Source organism: Triticum urartu, chromosome 4A, assembly GCF_056163025.1.
Source record: "Triticum urartu cultivar PI428250 chromosome 4A, HENAU_Tu73, whole genome shotgun sequence".
NCBI lineage: Eukaryota > Viridiplantae > Streptophyta > Magnoliopsida > Poales > Poaceae > Triticum > Triticum urartu.
Genome location: NC_141876.1, coordinates 404,214,814 through 404,231,228, shown reverse-complemented (window position 1 = coordinate 404,231,228; position 16,415 = coordinate 404,214,814).

Here is a 16,415-nt window from a genome sequence, read left to right as displayed (position 1 = left end):
TGGCCAGCTGCCGAAGAGGATCGACACGGCCCGGCGCTTCTGGGCGCCGCCGCCAGCAGCCCGCGCGGCCGACGAGCTCGCGCCTTGATGATCAGGCGTCGGCTGGCGGCGCGGGGCGACTTCGACCTCGGCATCATCCGGCTAGTCCTCGAAGCCGGCCGTGAGCCCCGCGCCTCCGACCTCGTCGCTTTCCCCCATGATGGCGTCTTCCATGGCGGCCGCTCCCAAGTCCGGGTCGTCGGCGTCGTCCACCGCGCGGTCAGGGACGAGCTGGCGCTCTACCCCTGCGGCCCCGGTCGTCGGCGGAAGGAGAGGGTTCTGCTAGGGGAAAACTGACTGATCAGAGGCCGGCTATCATGAGTCCGGCTACCCAAAAAAACTTACGACGGGCGGAGGGTTGGCGCGAGAGTACGGCCCCTTGCCGTACCACCAATCCTCGGCGAGCTTGCAGTTGGAGATATAGTTCACCATGTAGGAGACCTCCGCATGAGGCATCTCCCTGGTGCTCAGCCGGCTTGGGTCGAACCATGTGAGGCCGGCTTTGGAGGGGAAGAACCCGGCGCTCCACGAAGGCGGCCACCAAGTCGGCTCCGCTCAGGCCCTCCGACTGGATCATCACCCGAATCCGGGAGACGGCTGCGTTCCCGGCCTAAGACAATGACCTGGCCTGGTAGCTCCACGAAGGTCGCCTCCCAGTCGGCGGGCCGGCTTCATAAGCCGGCAGGTTGACGTAGTCGCCTTGCTGCGCGACATTCTTCACGTAAAAGTATGACTTCTGCCGGAGCTTCACCGACTGGATCAGCGGGATGGGCGGGAACGGGTTGTTCTCGCCCGACCGCCTCAAGGCAATGTAGGCTCCGTAGGGGGCAGGCACGCCCGCGACGACGGTGCCGAGTTTGCTCTGGAAGAATTCCGCCCAGAGCTCGAGCGTGGGGAGGACCCCAAGGAAGCCTTCGCACAGCGTGATGAAGGCCGACAGCAGCATCACCGCGTTGGGCGTGAGGTGATGCGGCTGGAGGTTGTAGAATTCGAGGAAGGCTCGGAGGAACCCGCTCGCCGGAAGGCCGAAGCCGCGCAGGCAGTGCGAGCGGAAGATCACCCGCTCGTCCTCCTCCGGTGCCGGCGAAATCTCCTTCTCTGGCGCTAGACGAACCCGAACGAAGTTCTCGTCGGGCAGGCGTCGCGTCTGGCAGAGGAACTCGACGTGGTCCTCATGGACGTTGGAGCCATCCCACGATCTTGACAGCGCCATGGGGCAGCGCGGCGAGAAGCAGGACGATGCGGCGGCGGAACGAAGCGACGGCGGAACGGCGCGGCAAAGAGCTACTGCGGGGAAGAGAAGAAGAAGCAGGGCGAGAAGGGGCGGAGTGAGGGAGAGCGCGCGATGTCGTGGTTATAACTCCGACAGTGATGTAGGGGGGTAAGTATGGAGAGGCTAGATCTCAGCTATTGGGAAGTTGTAAACACACCAAGATGTACGAGTTCAGGCCCTTCGCGGAGGAAGTAACAGCCCTATGTCTCGGTGCCCGGAGGCGGTCGATTGGATTACTGGCGTGTGAATAACAGGGGTGCGAACCCTTCATACTGAGGAGGGGGGTGGCTTATATAGAGTTCGCCGGCCCCCTCCTGCCCTCAGTAATGCAGGGTTCAAGGTACATTCAAGGTTGGGCGTTACTGAGAACGCCCCTAGTAAAGTGCTATAATGACCATACAGACTACTTAACAGCTGACCATTTGCCTGCGGAGTGACTATAGGTCTCCTGGCGGTCGAGTGGTTGGCTGCATGGTCGAGTGATAGCTTCCTGGTCGAGTGTCTTGAGTCCGTCGAGTGGGATGCCTTCAAGTCGATTGGAAGGTGACTTCTCCTAGGGATGTCCTAGGGTGAGGCTCCTTGGACAGGTCCGTGTCCCTACCCTAGGTACATGTCTTCATCATTAGCCCCCGAATGGATCGAGGTTAGAGTGGGGGAAGGGTTGGAGATCTTTCTGACTGGTTCTTTGGGCTACGTGAGCGCCTTGTTTTGGGTCAATCGTCACGGATGACGTTCGCCAACCTTTTTCAGTCACCTTGATCCATTCCAGGCCTTTCGTCGAGTGAATTTCTTTGCTTGTGACATGCTGAGCGCCGGCGCGATCGGGGTCTTCTGTTTTGACAAGTTGTTCTGTGGCCCGTGGATGTCGCCGGATTCGGATTTTGGGAAGCGCGCGGGACGGGAGCGGCCGCAGTAATCAGAAGCGATAAAGCAGAAGTTCCTCGATCCCCGCGTCGCCATTTTCGCCATGTACTACGCGCGCGTCTGCTGCGGGATTTGACTAGATAGCCTGGGCCTACCAGTCAGCCACTCGGGAGCGGCCCCTTATAAATCACCGGCTCGGGGTTTCCAAGCAGTGCGCTCTCTTCCCCTCCTTTCTTCTGCCTCTCTCCCTTCGCAAGTCCTTCCGCCACCTCCGTTCTCGCCCCAGCGCAGCAGGCCCGTGCGAGCCTTCACCGGCGACGATGACGAAGAGCAAGACCTCCGCTCTGGAGCACGCGAAGAAGGCGGCGGCGGCGGGGAAAGGGAAGAGGTCAGCTCGGGGCGGATCTTCCTCCAGGACCGCTCTGCCCAAAGGATGGATCCTGGGCAACTGGATGCCGTTGGTGCTCCGGCAAGAGGATCTCGACGACATGATCGAGGGGGGAGTCATTCCCCACCAAGCCGCGCGTCTTCCGGGGGGAGAGATCGAACCCCAACCCCGCAACGGTGAGTGCGTGCTCCTAGCCACCCACATCGATCGAGGGTTTTCTCTGCCGCCCCATCCTTTTTTCCGGAGTTTCTTGAACTTCTTCGGAGCGCAGCTCCACCACTTCACTCCCAACTCCATTGTATACCTCGCCGCTTTCATTTCCATGTGTGAGGCTTTCTTGGGCTGCCGCCCCCATTGGGGACTTTTCAAGCACATCTTTACCTGCCATTCCCAATCAGTCAAGAAGGCCAAGTCGAGTGACGAGAGGACGCAGGTGATCCAGTTGTGCGGGGGCTTGGCGATCCAGGCGAGGGGGAAGAGCTGTTTTCCATCCATTACTTTCCCGGAGTCGGTCCGTGGTTGGCAGTCGACCTGGTTCTACTGTCAGGACCAGGCGACCCCAGGACAGTCGACTCGTCTTCCTCCTTTCTCCCTCGACCGAGCTGAAAAACCCGCTTCTCTGAAAGCGACGCCGGAGGAAAGGGCCCAAGTCAAAGTGTTGGCCGGTCGAGTGGTCGAGCTTGTCCGTGAGGGTGTGACTGGGATGGACCTACTGGAGGTCTTCCTCCAGAGGCGCATCCAGCCGCTCCAGGCCCGTGACCACCCGATGTGGTTGTACTCTGGCCTCGATGACACCACTCGGATCCACCCGGAGGAGGTCACCGACGAGATGCTGGAGGGGTGGCTGTCGAGCATCATGGGGAACAAAGACAACCCCCGAGGAGCCAGGAGGGTAACTCCACTCGACAACTCGTATGAAGTGGACCAGGTATGTCTTTATGCTCCCGACTGAAATCTTGTTTTCTGCGTTGGTCTTCTTTGAGTTGGTCGACTGACTTTCGTCTTGTCTATTGCTTTCCAGGCGACCACCGAGATGTACTCGACGCCCAACGGGGCTCAGGGGCAAACTGAGGAAGGGGAGGCGAGCGGAGGTGAGAGTGGGGACGACCCAGGCGAGTGGGAGTCCGACGGCGAAGGAGAGGGAGACGACACCGTCGACTCCAGCGAAGAGGAGGAGGAGGAGGTCGAACCCCCCCCCCCCGCCCAGAGGGACGGTCCAAGCACACACACGACCCAGCGCGGGAACGTGGCAAGGCGACTGCCTCTGTTGGGCAGTCCTCGAAACACCCTCGGACCTCTTCTCCTACGCCGACTGGGAAGCTTCCCAAGCACCCTCGCACGACGCTGTCCAAGCCGCCCAAGGCTCTGCCCAAGATGAAGATAGCTGCCCTACCATTTCCGGGTAATAATAAAACTTGTTTTCCTTTGTCGACCGTGGACGGATCCTTGATCGATTCATTGAGCCAACCGACTGACTTTCGAGGCTTGCAGTGCTGCTACTTCTGAGGTCTCCGCCAAGGACGACGACCAAGAGATGGAGGATGCTGTTACCGCCAACCCTGGTATGATTACTGACGTTCTGTATTGAGTCGACTGATCATTTATTGCAACCCTGGTCGATTGAACCTTTCCTTTGTAGCCCCTCCTCATGTTATCGACCTCCCGGATGACGACGACAACGGTCCGTTGAGAGTGAGGAGGCACAAGAGGGCGTCGGCTGACCAGACCCCCCAATCCACTCCGGCATCCGAGGCCGAGGCTCGGGATGGTGGTGACACCACTCGGGCTTCAGTGACCTTCGCCGTTCCTCTGGCGAATGCATGGCCCTCGTCGTCGACTGCGGATCCGTCTTCGCTTTTTGCCACATACCCCGTCCCTGAGGACCAAGTGGCTGCTGCAAAGGAGGCTATACGCCAGGCGGGAATCATGATGGAGCAAGTGAAGATGGCTCGGGAGGCCAGCCAAGCAGCCTATGACGCGAGTTCGGCTCTTCAGAGCAACGTCCAGGTCAGTCGAGTCAACACTTGGTCTGTTATGATATGCTGTTTGGAGAGTCTCTTTTCCGAAGATCTTTGTACCTGCATCTGTACACCCACTGGGTGTGTCTTCCAATTCTCAGACGAGTGGGGGCACGCTAAGTGCACCCACTGGGTGTAGTCCCCGAGACTACGGTGGACTGCTGGCAGTCGACTGTAGTCTTTACATTGTGTTGTTGTAGCTACATTTCTTCACTCGGTTTGGTCGGGCCAGGTCGAGTGGAACTGTATCCGGTCGACTGCGGGTAGTCGAATTTTTTTTTAGCCAGTGGGGGCACGCTGAGTGCACCCACTGGGTGTAGTCCCCGAGACTACTGTCGAATGTTTTTGATTCGGCTGTGGTCTTAGAAACGTCATCATTGTCTCTTAGCTACTCGGAAGCAACTTATCTTGGACGTCTGTCGACTGATTTTTCTTTTTACAGAAATCTTGCGAACTTGTAGCTCGCTATACTGAGTTGGAGAATTAGCAGATCCAGCTCAACCTTAACTTGAAGCTTGCCCAGGAGAATTTGAAGAAGGCGCAAGAAGAGGCAAAAGGTATGGCTGGTGAGGTTCTCCATTCTTAACGGGTGGCTTTTCTTTCTTGTCCATTCTTGATGTTGGTTCCACTCGACGCGCCGCAGATAAACTGGAGGAAGCTCTGAAGAAGAAGGATCAAGACCTTGCAGAGGCGCTGAAGGAGGCCTCGAGCAAAAAGAAGCTCGCAGAAGAGAAGCTGGCTTCGGTCGGGACTCTTGAAGAGGAGAACTCCAGACTGAAAGCTGCTCTGGAGACAGCTAATCGAGACGCCGGTCGACTGAAGAAGGAGAAGATGGCTCTGCACGACAAGGCGGGCGAGCTGGCGGGGAAGGCCAAAGATCTGGAGGCTTATCTCGGAGGACTTGCCAAGAAGCTGTTCGTCATGCTCGAAGGTAATTATTCCAACCCGGCTGTCTTGTAGTTGCCGAGCCCGCGTACGGCCACTGTCTTATTCTTGAATCGTGTTTGCAGAATTCTGCCAGAACTTTGAAGAGGACACCAGTCGAGTGGAGCCAAGCTTGGACCCTGTTAACTCTCTTGTGAAGGACGAGGCTGCAATGAACGTGCTCCGTCTGGAGTCTCGTACTGCCAGCGTCGTCGACTATCTGGCTCGGCTAAAAGTTGCGATGTCGCGGATCGACACATCACTTTGGCCTGGGACGACGCTTCAGAACGACCTCGAGTCTCTGATGGCTCGACTTAACGAAGTCCCAGGTCGAGTGGCGGAATGGAAGAAATCTTCTGCTAGATGTGGTGCTGATGTCGCTCTGTCTCTGGTCCGCGTCCATTGCAAGGAGTAGCGAGAAGAGAAGCTGGCGGCCATCCAAGTTGCCAATACCAAGAAGCACAGCTTTCAAGACTTCATGGAGACTTTCATCACCGCTGCCACCCGTATTGCCGACGGGATCGACTTGGATGAGTTCGTCGCCCCTTCCAGTCCTCCTCTTGAGGAGTGAAAAACTTTAAATTTACCTCGGAATGCCGAGTGGATTTGTAACCGTTAAACTCTGCCGAGCCGAGGGCTCGAGTACTTTGAGGTCGGGGATCTTTTAGGCTTTATCTGATCTTGATTTCTCGTTTGAATATCTTCATGGTTTGATTCGTCGAGTGGACCTTGATCTTCACTGGGAATAACCTTGTATTTGCCAGCGATGCCGCTCCGAAGGGGAAGGTAGCAGTCGACTCGCGGATTGGGTTGTGTCTTGTACTTAGGCGAGCACTGGGCCGCAGCTAAGCCTCCGAGTGAGAGGTTTGCTCTCCACTCGGTAGGATTTTTAAACACTTAGGCGAGCGTTGGGCTGCAGCTAAGCCCCCGAGTGGGAGGTTTCCTCTCCACTCGGTAGGATTTTTTCAAACTTAGGCGAGTGCTTGACTGCATCTAAGTCTCTAAGTGAGAGAACTTAGGCGAGTGCTGGCCTGCAGCTAAGCCCCCGAGTGGGAGGATCGCTCTCCACTCGGTAGGATTTTTTCAAACTTAGGCGAGTGCCGGACTGCAGCTAAGTCTCTAAGTGAGAGAACTTAGGCGAGTGCTGGACTGCAGCTAAGCCCCCGAGTGGGAGGTTTGCTCTCCACTCGGTAGGATTTTTAAACACTTAGGCGAGCACTGGGCTGCAGCTAAGCCCCCGAGTGGGAGGTCTGCTCTCCACTCGGTAGGATTTTTAAACACTTAGGCGAGCACTGGGCTGCAGCTAAGCCCCCGAGTGGGAGGTCTGCTCTCCACTCGGTAGGAATTTTTCAACACGTAGGCGAGCACTGGGCTGCAGCTAAGCCCCCGAGTGGGAGGTTTGCTCTCCACTCGGTAGGATTTTTTCAACACTTAGGCGAGCACTGGGCTGCAGCTAAGCCCCCGAGTGGGAGGTTTGCTCTCCACTCGGTAGGATTTTTTCAAACTTAGGCGAGTGTCGGACTGCAGCTAAGTCTCTAAGTGAGAGAACTTAGGCGAGTGCTGGACTGCAGCTAAGCCCCCGAGTGGGAGGATCGCTCTCCACTCGGTAGGATTTTTTCAAACTTAGGCGAGTGCCGGACTGCAGCTAAGTCTCTAAGTGAGAGAACTTAGGCAAGTGCTGGACTGCAGCTAAGCCCCCGAGTGGGAGGATCGCTCTCCATTCGGTAGGATTTTTTCAAACTTAGGCGAGTGCCAGACTACAGCTAAGTCTCTAAGTGAGAGAACTTAGGTGAGTGCTGGACTGCAGCTAAGCCCCCGAGTGGGAGGTTTGCTCTCCACTCGGTAGGATTTTTTCAGACTTAGGCGGAATGGATTTGCAGCTAAGTCACCCACAGGGGGACTTCGTAAGCAAACGGAAGTGACAGCAATTATTGGAACACTCTTGTCTTTGATAAAAATAAACTGCAGAAACCTTTTTTTATTACATCTCATCCAAGGGAGAGCTCAAGTGTAAAAGGGGCGGAGTAGTTCCGCATTCCAAGCTCGTGGCTCGTCAATCTGGCGATCAACATTGTAGAGGTGATACGCTCCGTTGTGGAGGACTCTGGTGATGATGAAGGGGCCTTCCCAAGTAGGAGCAAGCTTGTGTGGTTTCTGTTGATCCACTCGGAGGACCAAATCTCCTTCTTGGAAGGCTCGACTCTTCACATTCCGGGCGTGGAATCGACGCAAGTCTTGCTGATAAATGGTCGATCTGATCATGGCCATCTCCCTCTCTTCTTCTAGGAGGTCGACTGCGTCTTGCCGGGCCTGTTCTGCTTCATCTTCAGTGTAAACCTCGACTCGAGGCGCGTTGTGAAGAAGATCACTCGGCAGAACTGCTTCGGCTCCATAAACCAGAAAGAATGGACTTCTTCCAGTCGACAGGTTAGGGGTGGTCCTCAATCCCCACAGAACTGACGGAAGCTCGTCGACCCAAGCACCTGCCGCGTGCTTGAGATCACGCATCAGCCGAGGCTTTAGTCCTTTGAGAATCAGACCATTTGCTCTTTCAGCTTGTCCATTCGACTGGGGATGGGCGACCGATGCGTAGTTGACCTGAGTGCCCTGAGAGGCGCAAAAAGCTCTAAACTTGTCCGAATCGAAGTTTGACCCATTGTCAGTGATGATGCTATGCAGGACTCCATATCTGAATGTTAGCCCTCTGACGAAACTGATAGCAGTGCAAGCATCAAGATTCTTGATAGGCTTAGCTTCAATCCATTTGGTAAACTTGTCGACTGCCACAAGCACATGAGTGAAACCACTTCTGCCTATTCTCAGTGGACCAACCATGTCTAGTCCCTAGACAGCAAAGGGCCAGACGAGTGGAATGGTCTTCAGGGCTGACGCAGGCTTGTGTGACATGTTGGAGTAGAACTGGCACCCTCCACACTTGTCGACTATCTCTTTTGCCATCTCATTTGCTCTAGGCCAGTAAAATCCTGCTCGGTATGATTTAGCCACAATGGTCCGAGAGGACGCATGGTGACCATAGGTCCCCGAGTGGATATCATCAAGGATTATCCGACCTTCTTCTGGTGTTATGCACTTCTGACCGATTCCAGTCGCGCTTTCTCTATACAACTGCCCCTTTATGACTGTGAAGGCCTTGGATCGGCGGACGATCTGTCGAGCCTCTTCCTCGTCCTCTGGGAGCTCTTTCCTTAGGATATACGCGATGTACGGTATCATCCAGTCGGGAGTGATTGCCAAGACTTCCATGATTAGGTCGACCACAGCAGGAACTTCGACTTCAGTCGGATCTGTGGCACTTTTTGGTTGTGGGGCTTCTTCTGTGAAAGGATCCTCCTGGACTGACGGCGAGCGGATGTGCTCCAAAAACACATTGCTAGGAATGGCTTCTCTCTTGGAGCCTATCTTTGCCAGATCATCAGCTGCTTGATTTTTCAGTCGGGGGATGTGATGAAGCTCTAACCCCTCGAATTTCTTTTCTAGCTTTCTCACCGCATTGCAATAACCAGTCATAGCCGGACTTCTGACGTCCCACTCCTTCATCACCTGATTAACCACCAAATCTGAGTCGCCATAGACCATGAGGTGACGGACGCGGAGTGAAATGGCCATGCGCAACCCATACAAAAGTGCTTCATACTCTGCTTCATTATTGGAGGAATCGAAGTGAATCTGGAGAACGTATCTGAGCTTATCTCCTCGGGGGGAGACTAGAACTACCCCAACACCGGAACCATTCAGCATCTTAGATCCATCGAAGAACATGGTCCAGTGCTCCGAGTGAACTTGAGTCGGAAGTTGCTGTTCAATCCACTCGGCGATGAAATCTGCGATTGCTTGGGACTTGATAGCCTTCTTTGCTTCAAACTTGATATCTAAGGGAAGGAGTTCAATCGCCCACTTGGCCACTCGACCAGTTGCATCTCTGTTATGCAGAATCTCTGACAGTGGGGCGTCGCTGACGACTGTAATGGAGTGGTCAGAGAAGTAATGTGCAACCTTCTTCGTGGTCATGTAAATCCCATATACAAGCTTCTGGTAGTGAGGGTATCTTTGTTTTGAAGGGGTCAAAACTTCAGATAGATAATAGACTGGGCGCTGAACTCTGAAGGCCTTTCCTTCTTCTTCCCGCTCGACCGTAAGTATTGTACTGACAACTTGTCCTATGGGTGCAATGTAAAGCAGCAGAGGCTCTTTGCTGATTGGGGCAGCGAGCACCGGCTGGGTGGTGAGCAGAGCTTTGAGCTCTGCAAATGTTGTGTCAGCTTCTGGGGTCCACTCGAACTTGTCAGACTTCTTCATCAGTCGGTAAAGAGGCAACGCCTTTTCACCGAGACGAGAAATGAATCGACTTAGAGCGGCCAAGCAGCCTGTAAGCTTTTGGACATCGTGCACGCGTACAGGACACTTCATCCGGAGTATGGTGCCAACCTTTTCAGGATTGGCATCGATCCCCCGTTCGGAAACGAGAAAACCGAGTAACTTTCCACCTGGAACTCCGAACGTGCACTTTGATGGATTGAGCTTGATATCATACCTCCCGAGGTTGGCAAAGGTTTCAGCAAGGTCAGCCCGCAGGTCAGAACCTTTCCGTGTCTTGACCACAATATCATCCATGTATGCCTCCACATTCCGACTGATTTGAGTGAGTAGACACTTCTGAATCATTCTCATGAACGTGGCTCCGGTGTTCTTGAAGCCGAACGGCATGGTGACGTAACAGAAGCATCCAAATGGAGTGATGAAAGCTGTTTTGATCTCGTCGGGTCCATACAGACGGATCTGATGGTACCCGGAATAGGCATCTAGAAAAGACATCTCTCGCACCCCGCAGTCGAGTCGACTATTTGGTCGATGCGAGGAAGAGGAAAATGATCTTTCGGGCAAGCCCGATTGATATGTTTGAAATCAATGCACATGCGAAGTGACTTGTCCTTCTTGGGGACCATGACGACATTGGCGAGCCACTCGGAGTGGTAAATCTCTCGGATGAACTCCGCTGCTAAGAGCCGAGCTACCTCCTCGCCAATGGCTTGCTTCTTCTGGATGGCGGACCGTCGAAGATGTTCCTTTACAGGCTTGAATTTTGGGTCGACTCGTAGACGGTGCTCAGCCAGCCCTCTGGGAACTCCAGGCATGTCAGAGGGCTTCCATGCGAAGACGTCCCAGTTCTCACGGAGGAGCTGGACGAGCACTTCTTCCTATTTGGAGTCGAGCGTCATTGAGATGTGAGTCGGGGCAGCATCGGGGTCGGTCGGGTGAATGTGGACTGGCTTTGTTTCACCGGACGACTGAAAAGCTGATTCTGAAGTAGGCTTCTTGGCTCGTAGCAACTCACTAGGATCGGCAGTCTTTTGGTACTCTTGCAGCTTGACCACTGCCATCTGAGCATCAGCGATCTTTGAGCCTTTCTGAAAACACTCTTCTGCTTTCTTTCGGTTGCCTGTAACAGTGATTACCCCTTTAGGGCCAGGCATCTTCAGTTTGAGGTACACGTAACATGGTCGAGCCATGAAGCGTGCGTAAGCTGGCCTGCCCAAAATGGCATGATAAGCACTTTGGAAGTCCACAACCTCGAATGTCAACTTTTCCTTGCGGTAATTCTTTGAATCACCGAAAACCACATCAAGAGCAATCTGGCCGAGTGATTCGGCTTTCTTGCCAGGAATGACTCCGTGGAAGCTCATGTTACTGGTACTTAGTCTGGACATCGGAATGCCCATCCCTTTCAAAGTTTCAGCGTACAGTATGTTCAGGCCACTGCCACCATCCATCAAGACTTTGGTCAGTCGAGTGCCTTCGACAATTGGATCGACCACCAACGCTTGCCTCCCAGGGGTGGCAATGTGCGTAGGGTGATCAGACTGGTCGAACGTGATGGCAGTCTGAGACCACTTCAGATAACTGGGTGTTGCCGGAGCAGCCATATTCACCTCACGGTTGATGACTTTTAGTCGACTCTTGCTTTCAACATCAGCAAAAATCATCAGGGTGGAATTGATTTGGGGGTATCCGTTGTCGCTATCTTCCTTGTCCTCGACTTTGTCTGACTCTTTTTCCTTATCCTTGGACTGTTTGCCTTGAAGCTGCTGAATTAGGAGCCGGCACTGTCGAGTGGTATGCTTTGGGTAGATAAAATTACCCTCTTCGTCTTTCTTGGTGTGGATGTGACACGGCAGGTCCAAAACATCGTTTCCATCCTGATCCTTGACTTTCTTGGGCTTCCAGGTGCCCTTGGGTTTTCCCTTGAAGTTTCCCTGGGCTACTGCCAGGGCCTCCCCAGGAGCGGATGGCTCGGCCTTCCACTTCTGTTTCCGACTGGAATTTCCTCCGGTTTCTTGGGCGACTGCCTTGTGCTTGCCTCTCTGGAGTCGGTCCTCGTCTTCACCATTAGCGTACTTGGTGGCAATCTCCATCATCTGATTCAGAGACATCTCTCTAGTTCGACCGAACTTCCGATTCAACTCTCTGTATTTAACGCCTTCCTTGAAGGCACAAACTGCTTGATGGTCTGGCACATTCTCAACCGAGTGATGCAGTGTGATCCACCTCTGGATGTATTCCCTCGGGGTTTCATTCGGCTTCTGCACGCAAGACCGCAACTCTGTAAGGCCTGCAGGTCGCTTGCATGTTCCTTCAAAGGTTGTGATAAACAGTCGGGAGAGATCCTCCCAAGTGTAAATGTTGCTGGGTGCCAACTGATTTAGCCACGCTCTGGCTGAGCCCTCTAACATGAGAGGTAAATGCTTCATGGCCACCTCATCATTGCCACCGCCAATCTGTACAGCCACTCGGTAATCTTCGAGCCAAGTGTCAGGCTTAGATTCACCGGTGAACTTGCTGATTCCAGTCGCCAGCCTAAAATTGGGAGGAATCACTGCGGCTCTGATGGCTCGACTGAAACACTCTGGCCCTGAAGCATGTACTCTGCTGCTGGCGGGCGCATCTCTGTTCTGGCCTTCCCGATGAGCCCTGTTCCTGTCAACCAAGCCTTGAATGAGGACATATCTCGCGTCGAAGCCTGGGTCCCTAGGGTCGATGGGAACCCTCTGCCCAACGCTATGAGGGCGCCTGTCATCTCGATGTCGAGGCGCATATGACCCACTCCTCGGGGGAGGGGTTGGCACTCGACGTCGAGCATTACGATCGGATCGGTGATCATACTGCTCGTTGCTTCTGTACTGATCATGCCGGTCGCCACGTCCCTCACGCCTCGGGGGCGACCGCGGGCTGTGAGCCGACTGGACTGTATCGGTTGCAACGGATCGACTGTGGATCCTATTCCGCGACTGAGAAACAGCGGAATTCTGGTTTCCCGCCGCCCGGAGCAACGCTCTGATCTGTAACAAGCCCCTGCCAGCCTCCGACTGGGAGGGCTGAATTGATTCTGCTATACGGGCCGCAGCGGCCAAATTCTGAACTGGGGTTCGATATACCTGCGTCGGCGGGAAGAGCTGGTGTCGACTAGACTCGGGAGCCCGCTGACGCGCTCGCTCGTCGAGTGCTCGCTGGAGATTCTCCAGTCGAGTGCGCTCGGCCAAATTAGCCAAACGTGCGTCCTCCAAGGCCCGGGCCTCGGGGGACTCTCCGACGATAGGGGTGCGGAGGGCGTCCGTGTTCCGGCGGCGAAGCTCCTCTCGCTGTGATGACGTGAGAGGTTCGGGGAGATACTCATCATGGGGATGCGACGGGCTGCCCCCACCGGCGCCTCCATCAGCGCGAGGGAAACCGGGAGGACTGTGCGTTCCATCGACTGCCAGGATCTCAGCTGCTGGGTCGCTGCTATCGCACTCGGATGCGGTCTCCGCGGAGCCAGTCGACAGGTCGAACAGGCCGCACAGGGATTCATCGGGCTCGATTGCCGCGACTTGCGGGGTGGCCGACGGGCGAGCCACGGCATGCCTCACCCACCTCTGAAGTCTCGAACGACCGGAGCGCTTGCGCCGGTGGGAGACAGAGCGGGGAGACGATATGGGGGCTGACCGATACTGGGTCGACGGCTGCCGCAGGAGGACGCCACGAACGAATGCGCGGAAATGCGTCGCACCGCGGACGGGGAGCGCGTCGACGTCGAGTGGCGCCTCTTGAAGCCAGGTGGAGTCGTCGGCGATGAACGTGAGCGTGCCGAGACGGATCTCGCGGCCCTCCACCAAAACTCCGCACAAAACCATGATAAAAGGGATCGGAAAAACCGCAACTTCCCCAATCAGGCGCTAAGATTCCTGCCCCACGGTGGGCGCCAACTGTCGTGGTTCTAACTCTGACAGTGATGTAGGGGGGTAAGTATGGAGAGGCTAGATCTCAGCTATTGGGAAGTTGTAAACACACCAAGATGTACGAGTTCAGGCCCTTCGCGGAGGAAGTAACAGCCCTACGTCTCGGTGCCCGGAGGCGGTCGATTGGATTACTGGCGTGTGAATAACAGGGGTGCGAACCCTTCATACTGAGGAGGGGGGTGGCTTATATAGAGTTCGCCGGCCCCCTCTTGCCCTCAGTAATGCAGGGTTCAAGGTACATTCAAGGTTGGGCGTTACTGATAACGCCCCTAGTAAAGTGCTATAATGACCATAAAGACTACTTAACAGCTGACCGTTTGCCTGCGGAGTGACTATAGGTCTCCTGGCGGTCGAGTGGTTGGCTTCATGGTCGAGTGATAGCTTCCTGGTCGAGTGTCTTGAGTCCGTCGAGTGGGATGCCTTCAAGTCGATTGGAAGGTGACTTCTCCTAGGGATGTCCTAGGGTGAGGCTCCTTGGACAGGTCCGTGTCCCTACCCTAGGTACATGTCTTCATCACGCGAGCCTCTGCCGCTCCCCCTCCTCCTCCTACTTATAGACCGCGCGGCGGAGCCGAGGAGGCGTGGCATGGGGGAACGTGGGGATCAACTGCGCCCACTCCCCCACGTCCCGTGATTATTGTGCCTTGATGGCAGAATAGAACCACCGCGGGAAGGCGAGCGGTCCATGTGGGCCACGGAAGATCCGTGCTCGGACCGAGGCCTGCGAGTGGCGGGCCCGGGCCTGCGGCGGCGTCCCGTCGCGCGCGTACGATGGCAGGATTTCCTCGCCACGTGGCCCGCGTTCCCGCCTATGAGAAATAGAGCTTTTCCGAAGACGGCGTGCACAAGCAAAGCCGGCCCCTCAGGATAGGAAGCTGACCAAGCTTCTCGTCCCTTTATCAGCCTCGAAGCTCGCCCAGCTTCGGGGACTACTATCGGAGTAAGTGACCACGGGAAGCCTAGTCGGCTCCCCCTGGCCTTTCTGAAAAAATTACGAGCCGATCCGGCTCTCAAGAATCCAAGACATGCGGCCGCCTTCCCCTGGCTGGCTGTCTCCCAGGCCGGCTATTGGAAGGCGGCCCGATTTCAGCCCTCATGAAGAAAGCCGCGGGAGGGCCGGCTCCGAGGAGCCGGCTGCGAGAAGGCCGACTCCAAGGAGCCAGCTCCCATAAAGCGGTCAGGCCCGTACCCTCGAAGTATGCATCCACATAACGGCGATGTGACGGGGCATGGCTACAGTGAAGCCTGCCACCCCAGAATCCCGGAGCGCGCCTGGCACAGTGCGCCGTACGGGTGGCCATGACCCGTTCGGCACAGCACTGTTGCCACGTTGACCCTGATGTCACCCACGACGGGCTACCAGTACGGCCCACGGGCGGTAGGCCCCTTGGGCAGAGAGACACCCGAAGGCGGCCTGGCCTCCCCCAGTCGGCCCAAGACGGAGCCGGCTCTCTCCAGCCGGCTTGCCACCCCCTCGAAGGAGACGCCCCATTAAGGAGACAAGACGCGGTGAGGCTACAGTGGTCACCCGCTGGACGGCAGCACTGTAGCCACGCTTACCTCAGCGAAGCCCTCGTCACCAAGATTGAGCAACAGTAACCAGCCACCGACAAGGCCCTGGACAGTGGGGCCTTCCTGTCGACCAAGAAGCCGGTAGACGGCGAGACCCACCAGCCGGCGGGCCCCGGCAGCTGGCGTAGAAGCTAGAGAGCGAAGACACAGACGGCTGGGCCCCACGCCCAGCCGGATTACCATTGTACCCCCGGGGGGTAGGCCTATATAACCCCCCCGGGACACCCATGCAAAGGAGATGGATCCCTGCTAGTTTTAGACACCATGTAGGAAGGAGAAGAGAGCAAGCAGAGCCCTTCTTCCTCCTCTCGCCAAACAGCTCAAGGAGAATCGTATAGCTACTTGTTCATCTAGTGATCATGCGGAGACCCCGCAGAGCAGCACTAGGGGTGTTATCTCCACGGAGAGCCCAGAAGCTGGGTAAGATTCGCCGGCGTGCATGTCTTCGCCTCATCCCGTTTCCAGGCACCGGCGATGTTTTACTGGCTCCCACAATGATAAGCCACCCGTTGGCATATGTCGCACCTACCACCCGACAAGATTCATGCGCCTCCTTAAGAATCAGTTGCCGAAGATGCTGCTTCTTGGGGACCACCATGCAATTCCCGAAGAAAACAACACCTCGATCATCTATAGAGAAACTACCAGCAATGCCCTTGGCAATGTTTCTCTTGATCCGGGTAATCCTCGTATCATGCTTCTGGGCTTCTATGATATGATCCACAAGAGTAGGTTTCGCCACTAAGGTAGAAAGGAATCCGTGAGGAGCGATGTGAAGGTTTAGCTTACATAATTCCTCATGGAGAAGTGGTTGGCCCTGTTGCAACATGAGATTGTTGCAATAGGACTTACGACTTACTGCATCAGCCATGACATTCCCCTTGCCTGGGGTGTAGGTAATCCCTAAGTCGTAATCTGAGATCAACTCCAACCAACGTCTTTGCCTAAGGTTCAAATCTGGTTGGGTGAAGATATACTTGAGACTCTGATGATCGGTGTAAATCTCGCAATGTTTACCAAGAAGGTAATGTCGCCAGGTCTTAAGT